General features: G+C 42.4%; 1 protein-coding gene across 6 annotated transcripts in view; it reads left to right on the top strand.

The window, feature by feature from the left end:
* Positions 1 to 357: 357 nt before the first annotated feature.
* Positions 358 to 14070, top strand: part of ptpn5 (protein tyrosine phosphatase non-receptor type 5) — a 102509-nt gene continuing 88796 nt past the window's right edge. For all 6 annotated transcript variants that reach the window (XM_078415159.1, XM_078415157.1, XM_078415163.1 and 3 more), the window contains exon 1: positions 358 to 849. The gene's annotated coding sequence lies outside the window, so the exon portion shown is untranslated. The remainder of the gene's footprint in view (positions 850 to 14070) is intronic.

The following is a 14070-nucleotide window of genomic DNA, read 5'->3' as shown; positions in this document are numbered from 1 at the left end:
GAGGTGTTTAAGGAGCCACTCCAGCACATTTGCTGAGTGGTCCCTTTGAGGAATGAGTCCATTATGTTATGTTTTTTTTCAATATTCAGGCTGTGCATAACTCTCCTACAGCAGTAATGAGATTTTGTATGCGGCAGAGATGAAGTTTGAATTTACTGTTTTTTTTTTTAGTGCCGTCTGATTTTGCTCTGGTGCACCTAGAAGCAGTTTGTTTATATTCTGCACACTCCTTCTGGCATTGTTTGCTGCTTCTTTTCTCTTTTGGTTTTTCTATTCATGTTTCTGCAGAATTCAAGACAGCATGTGATGTGTACATATACGTGCGTGTGTGGGTGGGCTTTGAATGTATCCTGTTTATGAAAGCACTGAGCTGAAAAGAAAAGGAGAGGGCTTGAAATATAGGGGCAAAAAGAGAATAAGAAAGAAAAAAAATAGCCTACACTATTTAATCAGGGATGTGGGCGTGAAGACGGCAGCTGCTCCAAAACACTTGTCGATGAATCGTGATATCCGGAGCATTTTTCCTTCAACCTTGATTAGTATCCCAGCTCGCTGGGCAGAATCAACATTCTTTGTCTCCTCTGGTTTAGGAAATAGACACAGAGAAGAGTGCAAGGCTCACTTCTGACGCATCGCCTACCACACCCCAACCCCCCACCCTCCTCACATCCCCCACCCTCAATAAGCATCATCACCAGAATCTGCCCCAAATACTCGGCACTGTCAGCTACAGGTGCCCGGAGGAAGATGGTCCAGCATATATAGTATGACAGAGTTCACGTGTAGCCTGTGATTAACCCTGGTGGACATGAGAAAAACAGCAGGTCGCCTGGCCAACTTCTTCGAATGGTAAATATCCATTTCTTTGATCTCTTTCTTTAATTTGTTACTGGTTGCAGCGAACCTTCCAGGTGCCATCGAAAGACATCTTCTCAAAGCAGTCATTTAGTTTAACCCTTAATGCAATAATTCATGTGAAGCTTTTAGTCTGTCCAAATATTATTGTATCCTCAATGTAATAGTAGCAGCTGTGTGTTGAATGTTTCATTCATTGTTTAATTGGACATATCAGTCTTTTATCCAGAGAATCTGGTTGTGCTACATTAAGGATGTTACTGCACATGTGGTTTCATTATTAAAATTCTGAGTTAGAACCTTTTGAAGATCATGTCATCATATTTCAGCATTGATATATTTGGTCGACAGGTTGATTAATTTTATTTATCACTTTGTGGATGTCAGACATACTAGGTTAAAGGCAGTTCCTGAATAAGCCATGGTCTGTCTGTTTCTTTGAGTTGGCAGTCTGGAAATTTCCAAATTATAAATGTAGCATCATATGTCTTTTAAAAAAAAAAACATTACAAGGTCATTTTTTCCATTTTCTCGTGAGGTTTATGACATGATGACATTGATTTGTTATTGAGCTTTACAATTGATCCTCATCATCAAAAGATGTTATACCGCACTCCCATCCACTCTACCCCTCTGCTGAGTTCAGAGCTGGCAAATACAGTTATTGTGTAAGCTGAGGAGTACATTTGTAATCAGTGATTTTGACCTATCTTTTGGAATTATTTATTTGAACTAGGCATGGATTTACAATTTTAATAATAAGAATAATGCCGACCATCATGAACCTATAATGGCTTCATACATTAAATTGTAATTAAAATGAAAGAAATACTCCATATAAAGTAAACCAGTGTAATAGTACACTGATAGCATGGAAGATAATTTCAACATCATTATTTTTTTCTAATCATCACGTGAGGAGAATTTTGAGTGAATCGCACAGCTTGAGAGCAGGTTTAACTCCACAATGATTCGATTTGTTGAAAATATTACATCACATAGCTTTTCCAGTAATAAAATAATGAGTGCCTTTCTTTTACATATTGTTCAGCCATCTGAATAAATATTTGATCACAAAAAGTCACATCCTTTGATTCTAGTTGTGGTATAATATCCAATATTGATAACATAATAATTTCTCTCATTCAAAAATGATTTCAAAACACCATCACTTCTGGAGAGAAATATAAAGGAACTAAAAACAGCTGTGTGAACAAAATGTAAAAACCAATAAATACTGGTAATCTGATGCAAAAATTCTGAGTTACTCATCAGATCAGGCAGAATCTTTGGAGAGAGTAGTACTAGAAAGACATACAGATTTGTAGGTTAATTGGCTTTCTATAAATATAAATTATCCCTAGTGTGTGTAGGATAGCGTTAATGTGCGTGGACTCGGTGGGCCGAAGGGCCTGTTATTGCGCTGTATCGCTAAACTAAACTAAACTAAAAAAGAAGGGACAAGTTTTGTTTGTTCACTAAAATTGGCGAGTATCACAGAAAAACAATTTTAAAAGAAATTAAAGGTCAGAGGGGTTAAACACCAGATGGGGAGGAGGCCAGTGGTCAAATTTCCAAGGGGCTTTAATAATGAGTTGTGATCATTTTAATCTGTGGAAAATCGCAAAGAAATAGTTCTCAGGGTTTCCTATAGATCTTTCACTTAAGACACAATAGCTTGTTATCTCCCCAAACTTTCCCTATCTTTCTCTCCATCTAAGACTCTCCTTAAAACTTATATCTTTGACATTCCTGTGAACACCTGCTCTAATGTCCGCCTAAGATAGACACAAAATGCTGGAGTAACTCAATGGGACAGGCAACATCTCTGGATAGAAGGAATGGGTTTGTCACCTTCCCCTAACTAACAATGATCTATTCTACATTTTCCTTGAGCTTCGTCCCCTTTGATGTCTCGTTTTCACACCGTACCCTTCCATATTTCTGTGTCTCCCTCTCCTCTGGCTCTCAGTCTGAAGGATCTCAGCCCGAAACATCACCCATTCCTTCTATCCAGCAATACTGCCTGTCTTGCTGAGTTACTCCTGCATGTTGTGTCTATCTTCAGTTTAAACCAGTACCTGCAGTTCCTTCCTACATCTAATGTCCCCTGAGATAGCCTGCCATCAATTATCTTGTCCATAAAGCTACCGGTGAAGCATCTTAAAATGTTTTTGCCATGTTTATTTCAGACATTACGTAAAATGTTGCTGCTTTTTAAGTCCCTTATGAATAGCCAACTCTCTTGTGTAGGAAACAGGAAATGGCCCATTGGCTGATGTGTAGGCAGGAGATATAGGAGACATAATGGCAGAATATGCAGCTAGTTCAGGAATTGGGAGTACACCACTCTCATGCATGCTGTCTTGTGCTCTTTAGAACGAATGTCATTGGAATACATGAACAATTTATCTTCCTTGGGACTCATTTGAGGACGCAACCTGGACCGGAAATGGTGATGATTACATAAAATGAAGGACTTGCAAGCATTGTTGCTGAGGAAAATTTAGCAAGTCTTTCATGATAATTTCCTGTATAGTTTGTGTAAATTGTAGCTAATGGATATTGCTTGAATTGAAAGATTGCGGGGTGGAATTGGGGTGATGAAGGGAAGGGGTGGAAGTGACACAGAATGAAATTAGATTGAAATGAAATTCAGAATGATCCTTCTAGATTTGTCAATCCCAAGTGAGCAAACAATTAACTACACAAATGGCACAATGTGCAATGTTTTCATGCACATTAAAGCAATTAAATCTTTCTTGTTTAATTAGACACAGTGGTTGTGTGAAAGTTTCCTAACTGTTATGCAGCAGGAAAGCCAACATTGTTTTCAAACTTCTGTGTCTTCTCAATAATTGCTTCCAGGAAATAGACTGATAGGTCTCTCAAAGGAATGCCCAGTACCTTTTTAATGGGAGATGGACTTGACCAGCTAATTCTATGCACATCCCAAATAAGGCTTTGGAAGAACATTATGGCTTGAAGAGTTGTGGCAGCAACGGAAAACTGCACCAGTTCATTGTATAGTTTTCAGTGTAATAGTTTGGTCAATAGAAAAATGTCTACTCTGAAGACAGGTCACACATGTTCAGGCAGGAATACTTGGAGTTTCAGGCATGGAATGTGGAGTCAGCATTCCCCTCTGCAACTGGATCATTGACTTCCTAACCAACAGAGCGAGGGTAGGTGACAAATCAGCGAGGGTAGGTGACAAATCATCCTCTATGATAATCCTCAACACCGGTGCCCCGCAAGGTTGCATTCTCAGCCCCTACTATACTCCTTATATACTTATGACTGTTCAGCCAAATACTAATCCAACTCAATTTACAAGTCCGCAAACTACACCACCATAGTGGGCCAGATAACAAATAATGACGAGACAGAGTACATAAAGGAGATTGAGAACTTTGTAGCTTGGAGCCAAGACAACAACCTCTTGCTCAATGTCAGAAAGACAAAGGAGACTGTGATCGATTTCAGGAAGTGAAGCAGTACACACATCCTGGTACACACACACATTGATGATGCTGAAGTAGGGATGGTCGAAAGCTTCAAGTTCCTTGAAATAAATATCACCAGTAATTTGGCCTGGACCAGCCACATTGAAGGTATGACCAAGAAAGCATACCAATAGCACACTTCGTAAGAAGGCTGAGGAAGTTCAACATGTCCCCAACAATCCTCTCTAACCTATAGATGCGCCGTAGAAAACATTTTATTAGGATACATCACAGCCTGGTTTGGGAACAGGTCTATCCAAGACTGCAAGAAATTTCAGAGAATTGTGGATGTAGAAAAGACCAACACACAAACCAACCTCCCTTGCATTGACTCCTTCTACACTTTATGTTGCTTCAGCAATGCCACCAGCATAATCAAGGATCATTCTCACCCCAGTCACTCCCTCTTCTCCCCTCTCCCATCAGACAAGAGATACAGAAGTTTGAAAATGCATACCTCCAGAATCAGGGTCAGTTTCTTCCCAGCTGCTACCAGGCAACTGAACGGTCCTCTCATCAGGACCATCCATCTACCTCACTGGTGACCTGAACTATCTTTATTTGGGCTTCATCAGACTTTACATTGGTCTAAATGTTGGACCCTTTATTCTTTATCTGTGCACTGTGGATGGCTTGATGTAATCCTGTATAGTCTTTTCTTTGACTGTGTAGCATGCAAACAAAAACTTTTTTCACTGTACCTCAGTACAGGTGACAATATTGAACTAAACTAAACATTGAGTGATTTGTACACTCTAGTCCTATGGTAATCTACTTAAGCACCTATCATCTTTGGTATCTTATAATTGCAGAAGGTGGGGCCTTATAAAGCATGTAGAAACAATGGTGACTTTTCCTGGGATACATATAACCCTGCGTAAAGCAGAAATTATTTTCCACTTTAATTACAACTGATGCCAATTTCATTTGAGGCTTGTTGAAAATGGATATATAAAATCTGGAATAAAAGCTATAAATCATAAAGACAGCTTTAATTGATTTTATTGCTGGTTTCAAAGCATCCTACTGTTTTTTTTTGTTCAGACTTGCATCCACTTAACATTGGAAAACTGAAAACTAAAAGTAAACTCTTTAACTCGTTATTACTGTGAATAACGTGGTTGTCATAAGTCGCAGTTGAATTGTTCCAGAAAAGACAACAGATTGTAATGTATAGGCTCTGTAATATTGTCCGAGGACCTGAACAAAAATGATGTAATGTTGCTGATAAGACATGCTTCTAGTTATATTTCCATTCACACTGTTACAGAAACTGTTCATAGTTATTATGTAGCATTCATTGCTTAAAGTTATTAGAATCAATGCTGTAACTTAGCAAATGCTTGAGCTTCACATGTAAACTGTTTGAAAAATCAAGCTTCCAATCTTACGCTGGATTTTTCTGTGTCTGTTTTTTATGGTTTTTATGTCAAGGGTACATGCATAACAATGCTTCACAAGCAAAATTTATGACAATTAGATGCTACAGGTTTGGTTAAAATGGCATCCCTGTGAGCTCTACCTGCTTTAAACAGGCACATGTAATTTGAATTGTAACGACTGGCTTCAAAGCTACTCAGGCTGCCAGTTTTCCCCATTTCAGCAACGTGTTGTTTATGAAGTACTGAGACATCTCGAGGTCATGATAAACGTTGTTTAAATACGTTCTTTTAATTTCAAACCTGTCTCACTTTTAAACACTGTCTCACTCCAAATAAAATACTGCAGGATTTTATTTGGCTCATCATTGCTCAATTGCCTTCTGTTTAAGATTAAATATAATATCTCTTCAAAGCAGTTACAGATTTTTAAAAATCATTTGGGATGGATCTCAATGCTTGCTGTGACACAATGCCTTTTGAAATGTACACTTTAACTTAAATGTATGAAGTTGGCACTAATCAGTACACAGGCAGGAGTACTTGGAGTCTCAGGCGTGAAACTTAGAGTCAGCACTCCCCTCTGCAACTGGATAGGATGCATTGAGATCATGGCGTATCTCACAGGGTCAAGGCTGATGTGCTGTTCGGGTAAAAGAGTGACGCAATATCCAAACAGCTACTGTAAATGGTCACATTTCATCAATCTAGCCACAAATCTGGTTTGGAGCCAACATTTCTTCAGCCAGGGCATCGACTGCTGGGAAGCAACTTTACCACCAGTGAAGTAAAGGAGGTGATGGGGGCTGGGTGAGGAATGGGGGTGGGATGTTGTTCTCCTTGTAGTACATAAAACCATTCCACTCCATTTAATCATTTCATATACGTTAAAGATAGAGTAACTGCCTGATTGCAGCAGCTCTTGGTGTTCAGGTGGACATTCTGGGCGATAATTTTCACTGCATCATCCATGATGACAATAAACCAGACACCATGTCCAGATTCCTGATAAAACCAGTAAAATCTTTTATGGTGTCCACATGATCTGATCAACTGCCATCGAAAGGAAGACTGCAGAGTGGAATAAGAGATGCCTCCTGGGAGCAGAAGGTAAAATAGTTGCAGAAAGGTCCCAGGACTATGAGCAACCTGAGGATATGATCGCCATGTGTGGGTTAGTGAGATGGACATTTGCGTAATAGCCTGAAGTAAAGAAAGGTCTTTGAAAAATTAGGTATGCTCCTAAATAAACTTCAAGGAGTGAGTCAACGTTTGGAAATTAATTCTCGTTATCTTGGGGCGGTAAAAGTTGTAATCAGGCAGGGCTATCCTCCTTCCTATTCTTTTTATAGCAAACATCAAGATGCATATAAGCATAAGGGGGATGATCCCAGAAAGGATCTGCATGAGGTGCCACCTTAAGATGGCTGCAACTATCATCATAGACCTTCACCATCTGGTCCAGGTCCTTTCTCGCTACCACCATTGGGCAGGAGGTACAGAAGCCTGAAGTCTCACAACACCAAGTTCAGGAACAACTACAATCTGATAGCCATCAGGGCATAGAACTAACCTGCAAAATCCTAATCCTACATCAAAAACAGAAAACTATGGACCACCTCTTGCACATCTATGGATTTGTTTAGTAATTGTGGTTTGTACAAATGTCTTGTATTTGCACAGACTTTTTCTTTTCAATGTTTTGTATCATTTTTGTGCAAGTTATATTTTGAATGTAAGAAAATAACTGCAGATGCTTGTACAAATCGAAGCTTGTACAAAATGCTGGAATAACTCAGCAGGTCAGGCAGCATCTCAGGAGAGAAGGAATTGGTTATATTTTGAGTGTAATCTGAGTTTATGTGCCTGCGACGTTGCTGTAATCAAGAATTTCATTGCACCTGAACCTCACCTTTCTTGTGCCTATGACATCAAACATGACTTAACTTGGCTTTCTCCTGGGGACTTTCCTCCAGGACTGTTTGGCTGAAGCCAAGGAGAATCTCTGTGTACACCCTCCACATTCAGTATATTTTATGAGCAATCTCCTATCCCACTCCAATTCCTCTTCCATTACTGCAGCATTCATTAAGTAGCAACACTCCAGTTGCAGAAAGGGCATTGCTTGTATTGTCTGAAGTCCCATTAAGAGTTACCTACTAGGTATATACTTGGTGAGCAGTGTTGCTGTGCTAATTGTTTAGGTGCCGGAGCTGTCACTGGTGCCGGAGCGGCCGCTGTTAAATTCCCCACTAGTTAAAATTCCCCGGTTTATTTATTATTTTTTTTACAGAGGTGAGCCTCCGGCAGCACTGCACCCCTGTGGCGAGTTAATTCATAACAAATGGAAGAACTTGTAACACCCAGGGCCGGATTAAGCTAGTGCGGGGCCCATAGCATATGTTATAAAGGGACCTTAAATACGGGACAAGGTGATGAAACCGTCCGCATCCCACGTGACCTCACCCAGTCAGCGATCACGTGCCCCCGCTCCACCAATGGCGGCCGGCAAACTGAGCCAGACTCTGCTGTCCTGGAGGGCATGTTTGGTTGGTTGGTTGGTTGGGTGGGCGGGAAGCCGCCGGGCCACCCGATTCTTTTCCCCTCCCCAGAACCCACAGACTAAAGCAGCATCCCCGACAAACCTGCACATGATGCCGGTGGAGCCCAGGGTCAAAGCGGGCGAGACCTGCTCGCAAGAGAGGAAGGCGCCGGCCACCAGGGGGCCGAGTCGTCCCAATGGAAACATGGTGTTGTAATGTATTCATGCATATTCATGTGCCATGTTAATGAGTGGGTGTTCCTTTAGCCGGTAACGCTGGGTAAATAAAGGCTGGCGCGATTCAGGCAACGAACGTGTGAGTGTACTTTATCTTTATGCCGTGCTGAACATAACAAAATTGGCGACGAGGACGGGATTGTGGAGGAGACAGTTTTTTTTGCATAGCTAGCATAGCTTTTGTACTGCTAAGTTTTAGGTGCTTTGCTACACCAGACCAGGGAGGAAATCTGAGCTTGTGCAAGGAAAAAAACTCTCCTCGTTCCTTTGTTTAAAAAAAAAGAGAAGGACAAAATGGCCGCGTCCACGGGCTACATCGGAAGCCTGGGCATCTTTGACAACAGTAGAGAGCCGTTCAGCTCATATATGGAGAGAGTAAACATGTTCTTCATGGCAAACAACATCACGGAGACCAGTGGTGAAGGAGAGGTAGTGGCTGCAACAAACAAGGCCGTTCGTGAACGCATGAAAGCGATTCTGCTCACGGAGATCGGACCTGAAGTGTACGGCACACTCGTGAATATCCTTGCGCCCATAAAGGCAAAAGATGTGCCTTTCAGTGACATTATAAAGAAGTTGGAGGAGCACTTCAACCCAAAGCCTCTGGAAATTGCAGAAAGCTACAAATTCGGCACGAGAAACCAGAAGCAAAACGAGACAATTAGTGAGTACATTGTTGCCTTGAAAAAGTTAACGTTGCACTGTAACTTTGGAACCTTTCTTGAACGCGCACTACGCGACAGATTTGTTTGTGGTCTAGTGGACGAACGAATTCAGTCCAGACTCATGAGCACTCCTGATCTTACGTTTGAGATAGCATGCAAGATTGCTACTACAATGGAGATGGCATCAAAGAATGCTCGCGAGTTTCGGTCACCACATACTGCAGTGGCCGTGTACACACACAAAGCAGCGCCTATGGCCAAACCAAAAGGGGCCAAACTGAAACCGAAGTATGGCGGGGAGCCGAGTGCAGCCAGTTGTTATCGTTGCAACGGTAATCATCCATCCCAATCCTGTCAGTTCAAAACAGCTAAGTGCTATAACTGCCAGAAGAAAGGCCATATCGCCTCAGCATGTCGGGCCAAGCTTACAGTGGGAAACACACGACAACACCAGAAAAGAGTTCACAACTTAGAGATGAACCCGGATGATAATGAACTTGGGTTGTACATCATTCATGCAACTGATGTCAATAAGCCTACAACCAGCCAAGACAAGGACTTTCAAATTAAACTATTGGTTAATGAACAGTTAATTGATATGTGCATTGACACGGCAGCAGACTGTTCGGTCATGAGCAAAGACCTGTATGAAACAAAGTTCTCACAGACACCATTGTCCGAGAGTAAGGTCAAGCTGAGAACCTACTCCGGCGAAGCCTTGGAGACGTGCGGACAAATGAATTGCAAAGTTCAGTGTAATGGACAGTCAGTAACACTGCCCATCATAGTGGCCAGCTACAGAAATAAACCAACCCTCCTTGGAAAGGATTGGCTGAGTAAAATAAAATTAGACTGGAAGAACATTTTCAGCATCGATGCGTCCAGATCACGTCTTGAAAATGTCATAAGCAAACATGCTGAAATATTTGCTGATAGTTACACGGGAATAACAGGGTACTCTGCACACATTCGACTGCAGCAAGATGTGACACCTGTGTATTGTCGACCAAGACCAGTACCATATGCGCTAAAGCAACAAGTGGAGGAAGAACTCAACAGGTTGGAGCGGAATGGAGTACTCGTGAAGACAGACCAGAGCAACTGGGCAACGCCAATTGTGGCCGTGCTCAAGGCTGACAAAATTGTTCGACTATGCGGTGACTACAAAGTCACAATCAACCAAGCTGTTGACGACGAACAGTATCCTTTGCCAACCTCGCAGGATCTGTATGCAGAACTTAGCGGAGCAAGAGTCTTCACTAAGCTGGATTTGTCTCACGCTTATGCCCAACTCAATGTTGACAAAGAAAGTCAGCAGTGCCTGACCGTCAACACACATAAGGGCTTGTATTCATACACAAAGCTGCCCTATGGTGTGAAATCTTCCCCGAAAATCTTTCAGTCCGTCATGGACAAAATGTTGCAAGGCATTCCGCACTGTATGTGCAACCAGGATGATCTACTGATATTCACAGTGGGCATGGAAGAACATCTGGAGATACTCGAGCAAGTTCTCACACGACTGAACTGCCACAACGTCAAACTACGAAAGAGCAAATGTGCATTTGCACAATCAGAGGTGATCTACCTTGGACTCAAAGTAGATTCCAACGGACTGCGCCCTGTGAAGGCGAAAATTGAAGCAATTGTGAATGCTCCAAAGCCCAACAATGTGTCAGAGCTACGATCATTCCTTGGGATGGTGCAGTTCTATGCACGATACCTTCCAGATTTAGCAACCGTGCTAAAGCCACTACATCATCTGTTACAAAAGGATGAGAATTGGATGTGGGGAAAGGAACAACAACATGCATACGACATCTGCAAGAAAAACCTGACAAGTGACAAACTCCTTGTTCACTACGACACGACGCGCGAGATGAAACTTGCTTGTGATGCTTCAAGTTATGGTGTAGGTGCAGTGATTTGCCACGTAATGGATGACGGACAGGAAAAGCCTATTGCTTTTGCCTCCCGCACCCTATCACCAAGTGAGCGCAACTATGCACAGATAGAAAAGGAAGCACTCAGCATTGTGTTCGGAATCAAGAAATTCCACCAGTTTCTTCTTGGCAGACCATTCACCCTTGTGACTGATCACAAACCACTACTCACGATACTGGGTCCCAAGTCAGCTATACCTTCCATGGCGGCATCAAGGATGCAGCGCTGGGCAATTTTGTTGTCCCAGTATGACTACAAGGTGGAGTACAGAAGCTCCAAATGCAACGCAGTGGCAGATGCGTTGTCCCGATTGCCCCATGAGAACTCTGATGTGGGAAGCGAGAACTCAATCTACACACTGCAAGTCATAGATGAAGACTTTCCAGTGACTGCAACAGAAATTGCAGCTGAAAAGAGAAGACACTGTGCTGAAGAGTGTTTATGAACAGACATTGAATGGTTGGACTGAAATCGAGAGTGGATCAAACTCGGAACTGAAGCCTTTCTATAATCGACGACATGAATTATCATGCGAGCAGGGATGCATAAAGTGGGGTTACAGAGTGGTTGTACCAGAGTCTTTAAGAAACAAGATTATGTACGAACTTCATGCCGAACATCCTGGCATAGTTAGCATGAAGTCAATTGCTAGAAGTTTTGTATATTGGCCTGGTATAGACAGTGACATTGAGTCACTGGTGAGCAAATGTAGCGTGTGTCAAAATTGCCGCAGTAAATCACCAAAAACACCACTGCAACCCTGGTTATGGCCAAGTAGACCGTTTCAGAGAGTTCATGTAGACTTTTGTGAAAAGGGTAATGATAATTTTCTGGTACTAGTAGATAGTCATTCCAAATGGATTGAGGCTAAGCATATGGGGTCAAGCACTACTGCTGAGCGTACCATAGACGAGTTGAGATCGGTTTTTGCATGTCATGGTTTACCAGAAGAACTTGTTTCTGATAACGGACCTCAGTTTCGTTCAGAACAGTTCAAAGAGTTCATGCAGCGTAACGGGGTAAAACACACACTTGTTCCTCCATACCATCCAGCCTCCAATGGGGCGGCAGAAAGGTCTGTTAGAGTAGTCAAAGAGGCTCTCAAGAAACAGGTTTTGCAGGGTAGTTCAAAGCTCAGCATGAAACATCGTTTGGCTAGTTTCTTGCTGAAGTACAGAACCACACCACACACAACTACGGGTTATTCACCTGCAGAACTGTTGATGAAGAGAAGGCTAAGAATACGCCTAAGTCTAGTTCAACCCAATTTGGCCTCAAGAGTTGAGCAAAAACAGTTAAGTCAAAAACACCACTTTGACTTCCACAAAAAGGAGAGGAACTTCAAGCCAGATGAGCAAGTTCGTGTGCTCAGTCCTCCCAACAAGTCCAGTCGAGACAAATGGGATGTTGGGAAAATAGTGGAAGTGTGTGGAACAAAAAGATACTTAGTGGATGTTGGAGACAAGATCAAAAGTGTTCATGTGGATCAAATGATTCCAGCCAAAGATGAACCAAAAACTGAGCATGAATTCCTAATCCCTGAGTATTCATCTGAAAGTGAGTTAGAAAAGACTATTGTGGTTGATACACAAAATTCAGTGAGTACAGATAAAGAAACAGACTTGTCTAGTCAAGGTCAGTGTACTAACATAGAGCCAAACAAGCCAACAGTTGAGTCTATACGTACATCTGTTACGCCTGTTGCACCTGTTAGTTAGACGATCAGGCAGGAACCGCAAACCAGTAATTAGGTTAAATTTGTAAGTTAGACAACTCACTCTACAACTAAAATGAAAATGTGTGAATATGTAAAATAAATGTATTATGTTTAGCATTTGAAATTTTGTGAATATGGTTAAAGGTATTGGTTTAAATCAAGTATCACAACATCAAAATTGTAACTGAGTACTTGGATTTAATACTTAAAAAAAGGGAGAGCAGTGTAATGTATTCATGCATATTCATGTGCCATGTTAATGAGTGGGTGTTCCTTTAGCCGAGAACGCTGGGTAAATAAAGGCTGGCGCGATTCAGGCAACGAACGTGTGAGTGTACTTTATCTTTATGCCGTGCTGAACATAACAGGTGTGAAGCCGGTGCCACCAACACCGAGTGAGCTGCCCTTGATGTCTCCAGCACCAACATACACATGGAGCAGGCTCTGGCCGCACTCGCCCTCACTGCAATCGCCACCCAATGCAAGGGCATGATGTACATCCATCCCATACTCTGCAGAGATCCCCACTTGCACTTTAGAAACCACCTTCCGACCTTTACACAAGGAGTCACAATGCTCCACCGTCCGACTTAAAGTGATTTGGGAATGACGACTGGTCGCCAACTCGAAACAGTAACTATGTTTCTCTTTCTGACCTGCTGAGCTTTCCCCCGCGGCATTGCTGCCAAACTCCACACCGAGTCAGCCCAAACACACACATACAAACCCGGGATTTCAAGACCTCGCCACACCTTGTTGCGACCTCCAGGAGCCCCCAACGGAGGCGGCACCGCCACCGGCGGAGTGGGACGGTGACGCGCCGGCTGCCCATTGGTCTGTACAGCCCCGCCAATACATTCAAACCGCGGCGGTTGGGGAGCGGCGCCCACAACATAGCGTCCATGCCGATTTCAAGCATTTAGGGATGCCGATTTCAAGCATTTCGCTCGGGGCCCTCGAAAGCACGGGGCCCGTAGCAAATGGTACTTTTGCTACTATGTTAATCCGGCCCTGGTAACACCTGTACAAAGAATGCTGCACTGAATCCAACAATGTCATTTTTAGTACAATGTTGCACAGGGAAACTCAACAATGCTGTTCTGTAAACAAATGAAATTCAATCTCTGCACTGTTCGCATGATTGACAACAGTTTTAAAGTGGAAGAAACATGGTGGAATTTCTCAGCCAAGCTTTATTGTTTCCCTAATCACTGGATAATATGAA

Source organism: Rhinoraja longicauda, chromosome 18, assembly GCF_053455715.1.
Source record: "Rhinoraja longicauda isolate Sanriku21f chromosome 18, sRhiLon1.1, whole genome shotgun sequence".
Lineage (NCBI taxonomy): Eukaryota > Metazoa > Chordata > Chondrichthyes > Rajiformes > Arhynchobatidae > Rhinoraja > Rhinoraja longicauda.
The sequence above is the reverse complement of the archived record's forward strand: the minus strand, read 5'-3'. Positions and strand labels throughout refer to the sequence as shown.